The sequence below is a fragment of the Sceloporus occidentalis genome, unplaced genomic scaffold (genome assembly GCF_023333645.1).
Source record: "Sceloporus occidentalis isolate IW3139 unplaced genomic scaffold, rSceOcc1.0.p SCAF_1, whole genome shotgun sequence".
Taxonomy (NCBI): domain Eukaryota; kingdom Metazoa; phylum Chordata; class Lepidosauria; order Squamata; family Phrynosomatidae; genus Sceloporus; species Sceloporus occidentalis.
Window position 1 is genome coordinate 4,891,931 of NW_028316981.1, and position 18,285 is coordinate 4,910,215.

General features: G+C 44.5%; 1 long non-coding RNA gene across 1 annotated transcript; it reads right to left on the reverse strand.

Moving 5' to 3' along the window:
- Positions 1-997: 997 nt before the first annotated feature.
- On the reverse strand, positions 998-14,080 carry LOC149320448 (uncharacterized). The gene is made up of 4 exons (XR_016278840.1): positions 14,014-14,080; positions 2,068-2,241; positions 1,687-1,809; positions 998-1,244 (listed from the first exon to the last, which is right to left on the reverse strand). It is a non-coding gene; the product is annotated as an uncharacterized LOC149320448 (long non-coding RNA).
- Between the last annotated feature and the right edge of the window lie 4,205 nt (positions 14,081-18,285).

The window sequence follows — 18,285 nt, forward strand, 5'->3', positions numbered from 1 at the left end:
ATAGGTATTGTGTGGAAAAGATACATTAGTTTCAGCAAGACGCTAATTTTTATCAACGATATTCTTCCTCGAAAAGAGGTTTGTCATTTTGACCATCTATTAAGGTTACAGAGTTTTCTGCCTGTACCTTGCTGACCACAGTCATTATTCTGGGTAGGCCAGTTTCAATATCAGTGGGGTTTTACCTATAACTGGCATCTTAATGACAAATTATTGCAAAAGTACAAAATACTAGATAAGGTGGAGCAAATATTGAAATGGTATTTTGAAGAAAACTCTGGAAAAGGTCATAGCTAAACAATAGTTTGGAAAGCCTCAAAATCGGTGATGAGGGGTTTTTTATACAACAAAATTATGAATTTTTAAAAATTCAGAAAGAAAAGATACAACATATTATGGATGAAATAAAGAAAAAAGAAGAATTATTTTTAAAAAAACACAAAAATAAGATACACAAAGGTATCACCCAGCAATACAACAAATGATGTTAAAGAATTAATGATGGAATTAGGAAAATATAAATCAATATCAGGTTTGAAAATCAATAAAGAGAAAACATCAATACTGACGGGGGGGAAATGAAATTGAAAAATTAAGATACTGGGGGGAAAATTCTGGATTAAAGACTAACAGAAAAGCTAGATATCCGGGTATCATGATCACAAGTAAAAACTCAGATCTGTATGTAAATAATTACATATTATTTATAAATATGGGGAACTATAAAAGATTTGAAGCAATGGAAAAATTTGAATTTATGTTAGGAAAAATTGTTATAATCAATATGAGTGTTCTTCCCAAGTTACTCTTCTTATTCCAAATAATATCAATTATAAAAAGAAAAACATTGAAATCTTTACAGGATGCAAAAGAGAGAGGAGGGCTAGCCCCCACTTTTCTCCCCAAATGGGAGCTATCCTATTGCTAGCCAATACACTGATCTAGTTGTGTTTTTATTTGGGCTGCTTAAACACAGTAAAGAGACATGACAGCTCACTCATTAATCTAGATATTTAATTAGGAAAACGGTAAAATATAACAAAGCACTGGGAAGATTGTACATATGAAAATAACAGGCATGCAAGATCCATCCAACTACAAAAGTGCCATTAGTAGAACAACTACTGATCATCGACTGTTATTGATTATTGGGACTACTCATAGAAACACTGTCAATTTCGGGGTTTGATCCTGACTGTGTCCAGCAACATCCTGCTGTGCATCATGGGCCACTCAGGAATCCTCTAAAATAAAACAAAACAGGGGGAAAGGGAGCAAGATGTAGTTAATTTTTAAAAACGTCAATTACTAACATGTTATAGTCCATAGAAAGCATGCAAAAAGCATAGTCTGACATATATGTATGTATATATAAGCAAGGAACAATTACATATACTGTATCCGTGTAGATCTGAACCTAGATGCATCACACATCAGGCAAAATCACAATATATCCACTTAACTTAATGCTTGAAATGTATGCAGGTCAATGACAATAAACAAGTCACATGCACTTAGCCTCAGAGGAAGGCAAAGGCAAATCCTCTCTGCATAAATCTTGCCAAGAAAACCCCATGACAGCCTTAAAATCATTGTAAACCAGAAATGTCTCAAAGGCACACCACAACAATAGTATCACTTCCCAGATCTTTATAACATTTTGGGCACCAGTCACCCTTTGCTTACTCTTTGTAGGTTTCTTAACTTTGTGAGCGATATATGCAGCACTCGCAACTACAACAGCACTACACAGAAATGGAACAACCCATGCAGGTGCGGACACGCTTACGCCTGCAACCTTGAGCAGACCTGCAAAGAGAACCAGTGATCAGCATTACAATGAAGGATTGTGTTATACCCTCCAACTGCCCAATTTGGCAGACAGTCTGCCCAATGATATCCTGCCCAATTTGGCAGAGACAGTCATGATAAATTTTCTATCATCCCACTTTCTCAACTGCTTTTAAAATGTTCTACTCCCTTCTTAGCTCAAAATACAGCATAACAGCTAAGCAGCCACCTCAGCACTGTCCATACTTTTTTTTAAAGGCACATTGAGGCACTCACCCGAGAAAGCTGAGATCGAAATTCCCTTAATTGACAGAGGATCCATAGTTGTCCTTAGTGGACAATAGTTGGTGGGGCCACAGATGGGATGTCACTCACGAAAACAGTGTTTCTAACTGAGTTGGTCCCCCTGCAACAGGAACAGTAGACAGGAGTTGCCTCCAGGATCTCTTACTGTGAATGTATAAACAATCAGAAAAGAGAGAAAAGTTGAAAGGCTGCCTCCTCAGCTACCCTCTTATGTTAAAAAAAAAAGAGAGAATAGATTAATACATTTAGGCACTGAAAGAGAAATTATACGTAGAGGCGCTGGATGTATTTTGACAGAAGTTTTCAGGTCGTCTCTGGAAAATTCAAAATGTTTTTTTTTAATTTATGCAAGGCATATCTGGACTGCATCTGTACTGCAGAAATAAAGCTCACCCACACCATACACAGCTTTAAACTTATATGGAAGGTTAAGCCGTGGGAGGTATAATGGCATGTTTGCAGTGCCGGACACAGGAGCACTCCTCCATTAAAACAAATTGAGTTTGAGCGTATGCATTTTTCCCCATACATGTTTTTGGAACAGATCCCCCACGTATGAGGAGGGCCCACTGTAATGCAGTTTGACACCGCTTTAACTGCCATGGCTTAATGTTATGGAATTCCAGGATTCATAGTTCTCTGACAGAGAACTAAATATCTCACAGAATGACAAATCCCTGGATTCCACAGCATTGAGCCATAGTAGTTAAAGCAGTGTCAAACTGCATTATTTCTGCAGTGCAGATGCAGCTCTGGTGTTTCCTATTTTGGTCAGACCAAGTCAAGTTGTTTTGAGGGGCTGCAGAGGTGCAAAGCACCAGAGACAGTGGCACAAAAAATCTTTGTGTACAAACCTATTTTCAGCCCTGCAGCATCTGTGAGACCAGCAGTGTAACCCTATGTATGCTTACTCAAGAAACACAAAAAATATGGGTAGTAACAGAGATACCGTGGGCTGCTAAAAAGCTCATCCTAGAGCAAATAATGACTGAACTCTCCTTAAAGGCAAAGATGATTAAACTGAGACTGCCATTCTCTAGACAAGGGGTAGGCAACCTTTTTGAGCCGGGGGCCAGGTTGCTGTTCCTCAGATAACTGGGGGCCCAAAGTCGGGGGAGTGGAGCTTCCACCCTCTGGGAGTGGTGCCGCATGCCGGGGGCGGTGCCGCACACCGAGGGTGGAGCTTCCACCCTCCAGGGATGGGCCAGTGCTGGAGGCCTCCCCCTCTTTCCCGGCCCCTAATGGGGCCCCAGGCCTCGTTAGAGGCCGGCAAAAGTGCTGGTGGGGGCCGCCAGCATTGGAGGCCTCCCCCTCTTTCCTGGCCCCTGAGGGAGGCCGAGAGGGAAGCCGGCGGCCCCGCACGCTCCTTCTCGGCCTCCACGGAGGCTGCCCTCCCCGGAGGCTGAGAGGGAAGCCGGTGGCCCCGCGCGCTCCTTCTCGGCCTCCGCGGAGGCTGCCCTCTATGGAGGCCGAGAGGGAAGCCAGCGGCCCTGCGTGCTCCTTCTCGGCCTCCGTGGAGGCTGCCCTCTACGGAGGTCAAGAGGGAAGCTGGAGGCCACGGGGAGGCGGGGAAGGAGGCGCAGCTGTGCGCAGGAGGTGCCGCCTCCAACTTCGCCTCCTCTGCCCCAAACCTCGCTGCCCTCCTCTTCTTCTGCCTCCTCCGCGCGGCCATGTGCGGTGGAGGAGGAGGAGGATGGCAGCGAGGCCCCCGCTGGTGCCCAGAGCCTCGCCCAAGCTGCGGCGGGGGCGGCAGTCAGCGGCAGGACCGGGCTGGGGCCGGTCCCAAGGCCTTGCTGGACCGGATCTGGCCTGCGGGCCTTAGGTTGCCGACCCCTGCTCTAGACATATCATTAGAAGATATATGACTCACTAGAAAAGATAGTAATGCCTTGAAAGTAGAAGGCAGTAGAAAAAGAGGACGATTGCATGAGAAGTGCATAAATTCAATCAAGGGAGCCACAGTCCTGAGTATGCAAGGCCTCAGCAGGTATGTTGAAGATATGTGACCTCAGCAGGTATGTTGACGATATGTGACATGGAAGTAGGGTTGCCATAACTAACAACCTCCAAACCATAAGAAGTGTCAAAAAAGTAGGACAAATATAGGAAACCCCCCCCAAATGTAGGACTTTTTTTTAAATGGAGGACATGCAAACAACTAAAAAAAATTAATAAAATTTAAAAATATGTCCTACCTTTCAGGCAAAATTTTGTCCTCCATTCCACATTTGACCTGGTTTGGAGGTTGCGAGCGGCCGCTCCTGGGGCCTGGGTGAGCAGCCACTTCTGTGGCCATTCACGCATGCGCTGCCTCCAGCAGCCCTTACTAGAGGCCACTCCAGCTGGAGGCGGCAGATGTGTGCAACAGCCACAGGAGTGGCTGCACGCAAGAGCCACCTCCACCAGCGCATGCTCGTAGCGGCTGCTTCAGCGGCCCTTTCTAGCGGCCGCTGCTGTGGTCATTTGCGCATGTGCCGCCTCCAGCTAGAGCGGCCGCTTGCAAGGGCTGCTGGAGGCAGCGCATGTGTGCCCCGGCCCAGGAGCAGCTGCGCTCAAGGGCTGGAGGCACGGTCGTGTGCCCCGGCCCCAGGCAAGCAGCCGCTCCTGCAAGTGGCCGCTCCTGGGGCCTGGGTGAGCGGCCGCTCCTCCGACCCTTGCGAGTGGCCACTCCTGGGGCCAGGGCGCGTGGCAGCACCTCCGGCCCTTGCTAGCAGGTGGAAGTGGCCACGCAAGGGCTGCTGGAGGTGGTGCATGTGTGCAAGGGCCGCAGCAGTGGTCCTTACTAGCAGCTGCTGCTGCGGCCATTTGCACATGCACCGCCTCCAGTGGCCGCTCCAGCTGCACATGCGCGCAAGGGCTGCAGGAGCGACTGTGCTCAAGGGCCACTGCCACTGCCTGGAGCAACTGCTCGTAAGAGCAGCCGCAGCAGCAGCAGCCACCTGACCCAGGGCAAACCCGGGTCAAATTAAAAACTGGGGCAGGACCTCCCCGACTGGTTATAAACTGTGAATGTCCCACCCCCAGGCGGGATATGGCAACCCTACATGGAAGTCTCTCATTCATAAGTCTTCACAGCATTTACCAACAACATCAGGAAATTCAGTAAGTGACTGAGGAAAGAAGAAGAAGTCAGCTCCTCCTTTTTCCGTTTGCTCTGGGCTTCTAGCCATTATGCTTGTTAGTACTCTATTGCAGGAGTAGGCAACCTGCGGCCCGCGGGCCGGATGCGGCCCGGCGAGGCTTTGGGACCAGCCCCAGGCCGGTCCTGCCACCGATTGCCGCCAGGGCCTTTGGCCTCTCATGCGCAGGAGCAATTGTCTATAGAAGCCTCAGAAACATGCATTTATATTAACATTTTTTAAAAAATCTGCAAATTTTTTCACGTATCCTCCACTTTTTTTTTAAAAAGTGTCCACCATTTGAAAATGTTGTCCTACATTTGTCCCGGTTTATTTATTTATTTAAATTTTTTAAAAATTGTTTAATTATTTATTTTTTGGCTTCGGCCCCCCAGTTGTCTGAGGGGGCCGAAGCTTGCCTACCCCTGCTCTATTGTGTTATCAGGTGTAGCCTCAGGACCCATTCCTGAGCATCTGGTCTCAAGGAGGGAGGGCTTTTCCTCTGAGGAAGTTAGTCAGAGACTTGGCTGGGGGAAGACCTAGCAGCTATATAGCTATAGCCCTAATTGTCAGGGATGATGGGAGTTGTGGCTCTTCACCTCTGGCCTGGAACTCACCACCTGGTTGTGCACCACGCTGACCAGTTTTGGCCAGTTGTTAAAGCTTTGCAAGAGTTGCAGAGAATAGGCTGAAGACCCTGACAAACTCTCTAAGCCTTCTCACTCTTGCTTCCACAGAAGTCTTCACCCTTCTTCACCAGGGTCCTGCTGGCTCTTGTAGCTTCACCCAAGACACCAGACAACTCAGTAGTCTTATATAAAAGATCTACTTTATTCTACTATATACACAGCTCCAAACTATCCAACAATACTCAACTCCTCACTCTCCAATCCACTACTACTACCCACTGCTACTACCCACTGCTACTACCCACAAAACATACTGGGATTCATAGTCATTATTATAGTCAAACCAAGGTACCACCTACTGTGGTCTGTTTCCACCCAGTAGGCGTGTACATCATTCCCATTGGTTCTCTTGTTTCTATCCAGATTAGATGATTTCATCATCTCATCCTTGACCACTTTACAATTGTCAGGTGTGTCCAATTATTCACTATGCATTTCTTGTCCTTGGCACTCAGGACTTGTTAATTGTATTACCATTCACACCTGTGTGGTTCTCCATTGGCTTCTGCTGAGTCACTCTGACTCTCACATACATGTTTTATTTCAATCACTGTATGTCCCATGTTGCTTTTTCCTTAACACTAATCTCTAGAGTTTGTAGTACAGACCACACCAACAGAGGTGTTTTATGGTGGAGCTTTATAGGGGAAGCCTAGTCCTGTTGCAGTGTGTGCTTAAGACTACTGAATACAGACAGTGAGGGAGCTGCTGCAGTCAACTGCTACAGCTGTGGTATGTTTGTGTTCTTGCAGATGAATGTGGATAGCTTCATCTGCACCAAGTGCAAGTTGGCATCCCTCTTGGAAGATAGGGTCCAACAGCTAGAGGCCTGTGTATCTATAAGCAAGAGTTTTTCCTGATGAGAGCAGAGTGGAATGTCCTGGATGAGGAACACACAGAGGAAGTTTCTGAGGAGGAGGTCAGTTCTCATACATTGCAGGTAGACAGCTGCAGGAATGTGTCAAACAGAAGTAGGAAAACCATGGATCGTTCTGTGAGCTTGCAACTACAGATCATAGAATCATAGAGTTGGAAAAGACCACAAGGGCCATCCAGTCCAACGCTTGCCATGCATACAGAAACTCTCAGTCAAAGCATACAATTTGAAGCTCTCTCCCTTATTAGGTATGATTAGGAAGAGCAGCATGGACAGTCCTCAGGAAAAGTGCAGGAGAGCTTGTTAGAATCAGTACAGAGCATAGCTGCTACTAAGCCTCAGAGGAGGCATGTGGTGGTAGGGGGACCCCTTGCTGAGGAGTAGAAGCAGTGGTGTGTGGGCCTGACAAGATGTCTCGGGAAGTGTGTGGTCTCCCTGGATGAAAAATCCAAGACATAACAACAACATTCCATGTGACTATTTGGATGTTTTCCCTACTAACAGGTTGATCTAGATTTGACAAAGAGGTTGGGTAGGATGGTACAATCAGTCAATTACTATCTATATCTGCATCAATGGCCTGGTACATATGGGCCATTTGTGACACCCTTGTCACATCCTAGGGTTGCCTGGGGGCCGAGCGCCCGCACACCCCACAAGCCTAGCACATGAAGAGGGCGTGACAATAGCGGCGCCCTGTATACATGGGCATTGCCATTGTTACGTAAGCGCCACACAGCGTCCACAGGGGGCTGCATTACACCACCGCTGCAACTTTAGCTTTTTGCGGCTTCTTTTTCTGCTGACAGGAAACTGTGCAGTTTGTTGGCTGCGGCTTCCCACCGGTGGAAAAACAGGCACCAGGAGGCTGCCCTTTTTGGGTACCACACCAATATTATCGATACAGCCCAAATAAACACAATTATTGTTTGGTTGATCTCTTTTTGGCGACAGAGGGGGAGGTCTTTGTTGTTGATGGTGTTGCATTTCTCTTTCAATCGAGCCATGGCATAACAGAGAAATTGTCAAGACTTGTCAAGCCTCATTACTGTTACCCCTTCCTTTTGGTGCATGGGGGAACCAATGATATGTTGGGTTAAATTTCCCTTTAAGGATATATAAAAATATATGGTTGAAAATGGGTGGAAAACACCAAGTGCCAAGGACTCTGAAACCCAGAGCAGATGTGAGTTGAGGATAGAGGATTGGAGAAAGGAGTTTGTGTGTTGGTTTGGTAAGTTTGGATAATGTGGATTGTAAATGTATGTCAGAGCTTTTGTTGTATATATTGCAACTAGAAGATAAAAGCCTCCAAGGACTTTGGAAGAAGTCAATGGTGTCTGTGCCTTATTTCAGGTTGTTCAGTGCCTGGTTGCCAAATACTGCACACTGGTAAAGTCAAAGGCTTTCATAGCCGACATCCATAGTTTTTTTTGTGGGTCTTTCGGGCTATGTGGCCATATTCTAGAAGAGTTAATTTCGGATGTTTCGCCGGCATCTGTGGCTAACATTTTCAGAGAACTTCACACTGAGTTGTGCTTCTGCACTCTGCTGTTTGTGAGCTAGTGTTGAGGTCAAGCACCTCACACAGTGCTGAATGTTGGCACCTCTGTTTGGGCCTAGTTTGCTTTTGTCACTGCACACCTGCAGGACACAGAGGGGAGCGAACATAATAATGCAAGGTGTAGCCTTCAGAATAACATAAGGGGTTATGAGTCTCTGGGTAGGGAGCTGAAAGAAATGGATGCACAGGTGGTCATCTCATCTCTTCTCCCAGTTGAAGGGCATGGTCCTGAAGAGAAAGGAAAATAGCAGATGTGAACAACTAGCACTACCACAGAAGATTTGGATTCTTGGATCATGGTCTGTGGTTTCAGGAGGAGGGGACTTCTGGCAAGGGATGGGCATACCTCACATCAGTTGGCAGAAGCATTTTTGCCAACAACCTCAAATGTTTCATCAGAAGGGCTTGAAACTGAATTATGTGGGGGAGGGAGACAGGAGTCTCGTCTGGAGGTCTTTAAGCAGAGGCTGGATAGCACGGCAGAAGGCGGTTGGGATGGATGGCCCTTGGAGAATCCTTCCAATTCATTAAACCTTCTATTTTACTTCTTCCACTTTCCTACTTATTATTTTCCACTCTCCTTCTTCCTTTCTTCCTAACTCTTTCTACCCTTTCTTAAACTTTCTTCTTCTAATCAACTCTAACCTACTCTAACCTAGGCGGGGTACAGACCGCCCATTTGGGGCGGTCTGCACCCGCCCCTTTCCCCGGTGTATTGGGGCTTCAGCAGTTACACCGGCAGCCGCTGAAGCCCCGATCCGCCGCTTTCCGGGTTGCGGGGAAGCGGCAGAATGCCCCAAGGACACCTCGCGGTGGCGGGGAGGAGGAGAAAGGGGGCGTGACGTCCTCATGGTGGCCCCCATGTAGATGGGGTGCCACCATTTTGTACGGACTCAGTCCGTACTAGGGTTAGGGGGGTGCGGAAGCACCGCACCTTCCTAACCCTAGTATGGACTGACTCCGTACTTTCATGGCAGTGTGTAACCCGCCCTTCTCTACTTAATTTCACCTTCTACACGTACTGTATCCTTCCACACTCATTCTATCTTTCTCTCCCCTGCTCTCTTCGGCACATACACTGCACTGAACTGAATTATGGAGTCCGATTATTGTTGGACTGCAAGTTCCAGGTGTCCTAGCTGGTGGAGCCAATGCTGAGAAATGCTGGGAGTTGCAGTCCAACAACATCCAGAGCTTGGAAGTCATGCAGGGTCAGTTAGCGCTGGTTAGTACTTGGATGGGAGACCGCCAGGGATTACTAGGTGTTGTAGGCTAGCTTTCACAGGAATGAACTGGGAAAATCTCCTTTCAGGATTCCTTACCCAAGAAAACCCTAGGAAATTCATAGCCCTCCTCCCATAGGTTGATGGGCCTCTTGGAGGTGCATGTAGGAATACACAGAATCCTAGAATTGAAAGGATTCCTCGAGGGCCATCCATCCCAACCCCCTTCTGCCATGCAGGAATACAGAGAACCCTAGAGTTGGAAGGGATCTCCAAGGGCCATCAAATAAAGATCCATTAGCTTAACAAGCAAATGGCCCCTGGAAGTGTCTCATAAAAGGGGGTAAGAAATATTAAATCTCCCATGATTATCTGCCTCTGATTTATGGCAACTTTGCTTGAGGTCTTCTTGGCAAGGCTAGTTCAAAAGGGCCTTACCATTGACTTCCTCTGAGGAGCATGTCACATTGTCTCAGCCTCAGAGGATATTTCTTCAGAGGGGGTTGTCATTTACATCCTCTTGAGGCTGAGACAGTGTGCATTGCCCAAGGGGATAACAGGATTCTGCAGCCCTGGTGGTTCCTGCAAATCACAGGAAAAGAGATTCCACCTAAATATTAGGAGGAGCTTCCTGACAGTAAGAGCTGTTCAACAGCATGGTGGAGTCTGAAAGTATTTAAACAGAGGCTGGAGGCTGGATGGCCATCTGTCGGGAGTGCTTTGATTGTATATCCCTGCATGGCAGGGGAATAGACTGGATGGCCCTTGGAGTATCTATGATTCTAACAATTTGGATTCTTGGATCTTGGCCTGTGGTTTCAGAAGGGGGGACATCTGACAAGAGATGAGTTGTGTCTCACACCAGCTGTCAGAAACATTTTTGGCAACAGTCTCAAAAATTGCCTCTGTGGGGTTTTAAATTGCGTTATGTGGAAGAGAGAGACAGTTTTTTGGAATACTGGATTGCTATAAAATATATCAGTTAAAAGACACTGAAAAGAGGTAACAGAAGATGCTGCAAGGTTCCTTTTGCCTGTTATAAAAAAACTTGTAATGTTACAAATAATAATGGGAGTTGATGATGGATTAACAAAATTTGATTTTTAAATATGGAATCGTATTTGCAGAATAAGGTGGATAATAGTATTCAACTTATAAAGATCATGCTTTGTTTTAAAGTTGGTGTTAATAACATGTACTGTACTGCACTGCATATTGTATATTTCTACTACAAATGTATTTTACAATTAGATGCTGTTTTTATTACTGTTGCTTTTAAATTTTAGTATCTAGTGGTCCGTTGACTTTAATAAAGGCATTGACTGACTGACTGACTGACTGACTGACTGACTGACTGACTGGAATAATTGTGCTGCAGTTGCATAGTGTGAAGGGGCCACATGCCTCGGTTCCCCTGCCCTGCCACCATCCTATCATCGATGTTTATCACACTATACTCTTATAGTGCTACTATTCCACTTTGACTGCTCTAGCTGCCTCCTGTTGCATTCTGGGGTTTGCAGTTTTAAGGAGGGGTATTTAGAATTCTCAGGCAGAGAACTTCTCTGCCTGAGAATTCTAAATACCCCTCCTTAAAACTGCCAATACCAGAATGCAACAGGAGGCAGCTAGAGCAGTCAAAGTGGAATAGTAGCACTATAAGAGTATAGTGTGATAAACATCATCATAATCATCCCCACCGCCATTTTGCAGTTTGCTTCTTTCCTTCCAAAGGGCAGCCATTTTGTTACCAATGTGGCCAGAGCTGCAGAAAAACTAGATGCAGGGGGAAAACAGCCTGAAGGATAACTTTGGTGAAGAGTGGAAACTGAAAGCAAAGTCTATTAGAATACGCTCCCCAAAGGGATTTTTGTAAACTACTCCAATGCCATATTCTCATTCCTTATCCTTTACTAATCCTGGTGCTCTCACATTTTAGAAGCATAATTTCCATGTGAATGACTTCTAATATGGAAAGTTGTGGTTTTAGGAAGTCTTTCATACTGAAATAACCCAACAAAATATCCCCCCCCCCCCACAAAAATGGTATATTCCCTACTGATATTTTTTACAGGTCTAATGGATGATAAAATGTAAAAGGATAAGAGAAACTTTATTTTCCAAATAAATTATAACCAAGAGTAGGAACAGAAATTTGCTATGGCTTTTGGATGATTGCAGGGAAGAGTTAAAAAGTCCAGAAATCCCAGATTTTGTTCAATTTTATTTTGGAGAATAATATATGTTTTTCTTTATCTCAGACTAGTTTCTGTCAGCTGCCAGTTCATTCACAGTCTTCTTTTTATCAGTTGCCTGGGTCAGTTTATTTTAATTTGGTATAAAATCAGAAAGTACATGAAGAAAATCTGGGACTTTTCAGTCCGTCTAGATGTACCTTAACACTATTAAATCTACTAACTCAGTTTATTCAGCCTAATTGTTTCTTATTTGACAAAAGGGCATTACTAATTGGTTGGATTGGGTAGATTTTATTATACAGCACTTTTAAGGTTTGATTCTAGTAATATTGGAGTGCCTTGGTCTTATTACAAGCAAGTTCAACAGTAAACAATTGTAACCATGTTTTTCCTCTGACAGAAATATTCTCATTTTCTCTAACTCATTAACACAAGAAACATTCAGAGGTTGCTGTGTTGGCCATTTAACAAATACAAACAATATCCTCCCCACCATAACATCTTTACTAAAGACTGAAACAACATGCAGGCATCTGACTAACATCTCCAGTTGTATAGGGTTTTTTTGTGGGTTTTTCATACTATGTGCCCATGTTCTAGAAGAGTTTCTTCCTGACATTTCGCCAGCATCTGTGGCTGGAATCTTTTCTCTGAAGATGCCAGTCACAGATGCTGGCGAAATGTCAGGAAGAAACTCTTCTAGAACATGGGCACAAAGCCCGAAAAACCCACAAAAAACTATGGATGCCGGCCAGGAAAGCTTCACATCTCTAGTTGTTGTTGCTGTTTTTTCTCATTTGGTTTGTAACATCTTGCCTGATGAAGAAGCCCATGGAGCTTCAAAAGCTTGCAACAAGAATATTACGCATTTTGGTTGGCCAATAAAGGTATCACTGATTAATTTTTGTTTGTATTCTTTAACACAAGAGTAGACATCAAAAGTTCCATCATCAGATACCTCAAGCCACTCAACATCATTTTACAAACTTAAACTGCCCAAAAGTATGACTCCAGGGTTGCTCAATAGTTTACGCACAGCAATTTCACACAGCATTGTGTGAGAGGAGGGTGTTGTAGACAACAGCTTAACAATGCGGTTTTAAGCAAAACAAAAAAGAATGACCATGTACAGGAATTCAGTTACCATGGGATAGCCCTGCATTTAGGCTATGGTTGCCAGGGTAAAAATTGGAAAAGGCCCCTGTATTTCCAATGATGGTGGAGGAAATGGAATTTCAGCAAGTGTCATTTAGTATCTGGTTGCATGCAACATCAGTTGACAATCCCTCCTCTTAGCAACCACAAACAGAAGTCGTCTCCAGTTTTCACTCCAGCAACCTAATGATGGCTGTCTCAGGCTCAGCCAGTGCAAAAATGAACAAAATAACTAGGCAAACAACATCTTTCTCCCTCTTTCTCCTCTTATGCAATGTTTAGTTCCTGGCTTGTCTTAAAATTAATTTTTCAAAGCTTTCAACTCAGAGAGTGGTGGTCTTTAAGCAGAGGCTGCATGGCCATCTGTTGGGTATACTTTGATTGAGAGTTCCTGCATGGCAGAATGGGGTTGGACTGGACAGCCCTTGGGGTCTCTCCCAACTATAGGATTCTATGATAACAACAATATCTTTATTGATATTATTACTATTATTATTATGCTTATCCCACCTTTTCCCCTGAAACAGAACTCAAAAGTGGTTTGCAAATGAAATAAGGAACAACATAACTTAAACCATGCAAAAGATTGTCATTAAAATATAATTAAACTGACCAGCAGTTTAAGCATTGTACGAGTCTGGAGACTGGTTTCAATTCCCAGTTCAGCCATGTAAACCCACTGGATGACCCTTGACAAGCCACGCTCTCTCAGCCTCAGAAGATGGCAAAAGCAAACCCCCTCTGAACAAATTGTACCAAGAAAACCCCATGATAGAGTTCCCTTAGGGTCCCCATAAGTCAGAAATGACTTGAAGGAACACAACAATGAAGTTTATCACATGGGAGGGAAGCACCCAAATCATGGGACTCCAATGGCAAAAACAATTCAAAAAATCCATTTTAAATACCTTTTTTAAAAGTTAAGAAATTGTTTCAGTGAGCCATGAAGACCTTTGACTGAAATCCTGGAGAATTTGTGGGCAACAAAGACAAAAATAACTGAAAGGGACAAATGATGAAAACTCAGCCAAACTTTAACTCTCCAGCTTTTCTGCAATCTTTTTTCCCCCTCAGCCCTCTTTTCCTCTTACCTTATTCACACAGTCCAGTCCGGTGAGGGTTTGCTCAAAAGAGCAGCCTAGCAGGAAACGCTGAATTTATACCACGGCTGCTGAGCAATATCATATTTCATCATTCCTGTGGCTGTCATCCCACAGTTACATTTCAGACAATGGCAGGACAATCCAGATTCAGTGGATTCAGTGTTCCCTGCCTTCTGCCACAGACTTGAGTGATACTTCTTTGAAGGAGGACCAAGGGAGATGGTTTATTCATTTATTGTTTATACTCATTCATTTATTCATTTATACTCATGTATAAGTCCAGAAATTTTGGTCCAAAAATTGACCCAAAAAATGGAGTCGACTTATCCACGGGGCAATGTAAGTACAGTGCGCCCGTGTTATACGCTGGAAGCCGCGACAGAAGGAAGGGAGGGGCACGCTGGAAGGAAACTGGTACGCACTCCTGTGGAGTGCCCTCACGCACTGTGCCGCAGCAGATATGAGCCCCATTCATTTGAATGGGGCTTGAGCATCCACGTGTTTTTCCTTTACGTGGGGGTCTGGAACAGATCTCCCACGTAAGGGAAGGGCGCACTGTACTGTACTTTATAAAAACAAGCCATTCACCGCTTTAACTCTATGGAATTCTGGGAGTTGGAGTTTATTGTGAGCTCAGAGTGATGCCCCTGAGGGGAGGAAAAGAGACCCCCAGGCTGCCCCACTCCACCCTCCCCTAAAGGAGGAGGAATGGGGGAAGAAGAACAACTCTTTGGGGCTAATAAAAAGGGGGAGTTTTTTTCCCCTCTTTTTGAAGCCCCCTGGCTCTGGAGGAAGGAAGGGAGGGAGGGAGGCAAAAAAATCCCTGAGTGGCATAAGGAGCCAGGAGCAGGGCAAGCCCCAAGCCCACCGTTTTGGGCAGAGAGAGAGCTGTAGGGCACCTCATGGAGAGCCACTTTTCCTCTGTCAAAACAGCTGCTTTTCCTCCCGGCTGCCAGGAAGACCTAGGAGCCCCAGAAGCCAAAACAAAACGGAGGTTCATGGGAATTGATGCGGGGGGGGGGGGAATCCCAGAGCCAAAACAGACATGCATATCACACCAAACATCATCGAATTGAATGCAAAGTAGCCTAGTTCACCGAATTTACTTAAGTCTGGATTGATGCATGCGTTTGGAGTGCGTTCGGAATGCCAGCGAATGTGTGTGATAACCTTTTGCGCAATAACGTGAATACCCATGATTGCATTCGGGATGACACTGGGTTATACTTCCAATTTCCGTCGTGTGATAATGACCAAGGTGAAGGCACTCATTAACACAAGAAACATTCAGGGGGAGATGTTGTGTTGGCCATTAAATAAATACAAACAACTCCATCTCCAACATCTCCAATTGTTTCTTTTTGCTCCTGTTTTGTTTGTAACATCTTGCCTGATGAAGAAGCCCATGGAGCTTCAAAAGCTTGTAATGAGTATATTATGCATTTCACTTGGCCAGTAAAGGTAATATTGATGGATCTTTAAATTTCTGTGAGGACTTTCACAACAGGAGGTCTTGCCTGGAAGCATCTGTCATCTAACCGCAGGCTGAGCAACGTATGTCCCGCAGGCCACATGAGGCTCTACCTAGTTGTTTTTATAGCCCCCACCAGTGATGGTAAAAAAAATTTTTGTAAATGTTTGTGGAGTTTTTATGTTTGTTTGTTTCTTGGTGCAGCCATCCAAGGTTCCCACCTTCCACCATCATCCACCCCTTATCTAACCCATATCTAGTACTAAATTTATGCCCTACAGACTCCTTGTTTACTTTGTTTCCTTTGGGCCATTTTTACACTACATAATTATGGTGCTATGATTAAGTGCCATGGTTCTACTATTTTCATGAATTAATCCAAATATATAAGGTAAATGAAGTTTAGGGAGGGGTATTTCACCACTTCGATCCAAGGGGAGAGGCAGGTAAGAATTTATTTATTTATTTATTTATTTATTTATTTATTTATTTATTTATTTATTTATCTTAGAATCCCAATCCAAAGCAAAGATAATGCAGGAAAGTATCTCTGAGCATGTGCAGATATTCAGAGTCCCATGGAATCCTAAACAAAAGTAAATGGCAAGTAACGCCAGCTCTTGGTAAATAATACATATGTGCATAGGATTCTGCTGGATCCTGAGCCAAGCCAAATGATTTGAACCAATTCTGGAGTTCCTTCTGAAGAAAACAGAGTTCCAAATGTGAGACTCAGTGCTTTGGGTCAGAAAGACAGGCTCCTGCATTTTTGGAAAAGAAGCAGAAGCAAAAGCAACTTAAGTTTCATTTCTCTGAAAATGCCTAGAGGCAGAAGGAAGGAATTAAAGTTGATTTGGTTCAGTGACACTGCAGGGGAGTAGCTGGTGATCTGTGCTTGGAAGTATTTATTACGTTGTTAATACACACTCAGATGCACCCATTTCCTGTAGTTAGCAAAATGAACATATGTGTTTTGAACTTGATTCCTGCCCATTGTTTTGAGTTTTCTTTCCATATTGATTTCATTTTTGATTAACTATTTCTATGTGCTATTGTAACTAACTATTCCACTATATTTGCTGGTTTTCTGTGCCGCTTATTCTGCTGAAACTAATCAAAGCAAGCAGTTTAATCCACCATGCCTTGATCCTTAGAAAACTAGAAAATATTTTGAATCCCCAATTCATTTTTGCCAATTCCCAGTTCCTTGCTCCCTCCGTTACTTGTTCCATATAATATCCACTATTATAAGTAGTAGGAATAGTAGGGTAAATACAGCATGGAAAGGTTACTTTTTGCACTACAGTGCCCAGTTTTCCCAGCAAACCTGGTCAAATGGGGGACAAAACTGTCTTCTGGCTTTGCTGCTGTGGTTTGAAATTCTTCACACACAAAACCTGGGAGAATTTCCCTCTTTGAAGACAAATAATCCACTGCTGCTGCTTTCATTATTTGATCATCTCTTTGTAGAGGTGTCAGGAGAGTAGGGAATGGACAAACTCTCCTTACGGAACTACAGAATGGGAAGGAAACCCAGAGATCATCCAGTCTAATTTCACACAGAATATTCAATGCAAGAAGCATCTACAGCAATTCTGGGAGAAGACTATGGTTGTAGTGGTTGTTGTGTGCCTTTGAGTAATTTCTGACTTATCACTACCCAAAGACAAATCTATACTAGAATATTCTTGGCAAGACTTGCTCAGAGGAAGTTTGCCATCACTTTCATCTGAAGCTGAGGGAGTGTGACTTGGTCAAGGCCACCCAGTAGCTTCCAGGGCTGAGGGAAGGATTCGAACATTAGGCCCTGTTTGCATGGCCCAAATAAAACATCTTCACCTTGCCTTCCTCTTAGCAGGGAGTCTGGATGATGCAAAGCTCAAACCCCAGTTCTAGTGCAGTCTGGATGACGTCTGGCCAGAACCAAGATATACCCCTCCTTATAACAATTTTTAAATAAAGTGGTCCCTCCACATTTGCTGGGATTGGGGGTGTAGGACCCCCATGAAATGTGGAAAAAACACAAATAAAACAAGACTATTATTTTACTCAGATAGAACACTTCTCTAGGAATCACCAGGTCCTCTGGTGCAACTCTGTGGTCAACATCTGCCAGAAATTAATCACAGACTCATGCTGAGGACCTACAAATGGCTAGCGTTTCCTCTACGAACATCTAGTTTCTCCAGCACAATTCTATGATCAACTTCTAGCAGGTTTGCACTAGAAGACCTAGAGATTCCATGACAGAATGTATTAATTAAAACCACAAATAATCAAATCCGCAGAAGTCAAAGCCACAAATGTGGAGGGCCAACTGTATTTACCTTTTGCTCCAGAACTTCCCAGTAGTTCTCTGTTGTGCCACAGAGCAGCTTTGCACATGCGGCCCACTGTGCTGCGCAGCTGTAGCATGTTGCTCACTCTAATGTCAGAACAAGGCACTCAACCATGTGATTGGTGCTGGGCATCTCATTCTGATCTCAGATCAAGTGATAGGCTGCCACTTCTGCTGCACTGGGCACCACAGCAGAAATGCAAGCAAACAGCTGCCCAGTGCCATAATGGAGTGCCTTGTAATGGGAGGACATCGAGGCAATCCCTTGGAGTATTCTTACCCATGCAGACAAGGCCTTAGTCTTCCAGAGTCCTTGCCTAACACTCCTACCACTGCACCACGTTGGCTCTCAGAAAACCAACTAATGTCCAGCAAAGGAAGACCCACCTCTTTTTCTGAAAGTATAGTCCAAGTCTACTTTTTTGTGGTTTCTGCCCACAGGTTCTAGTTT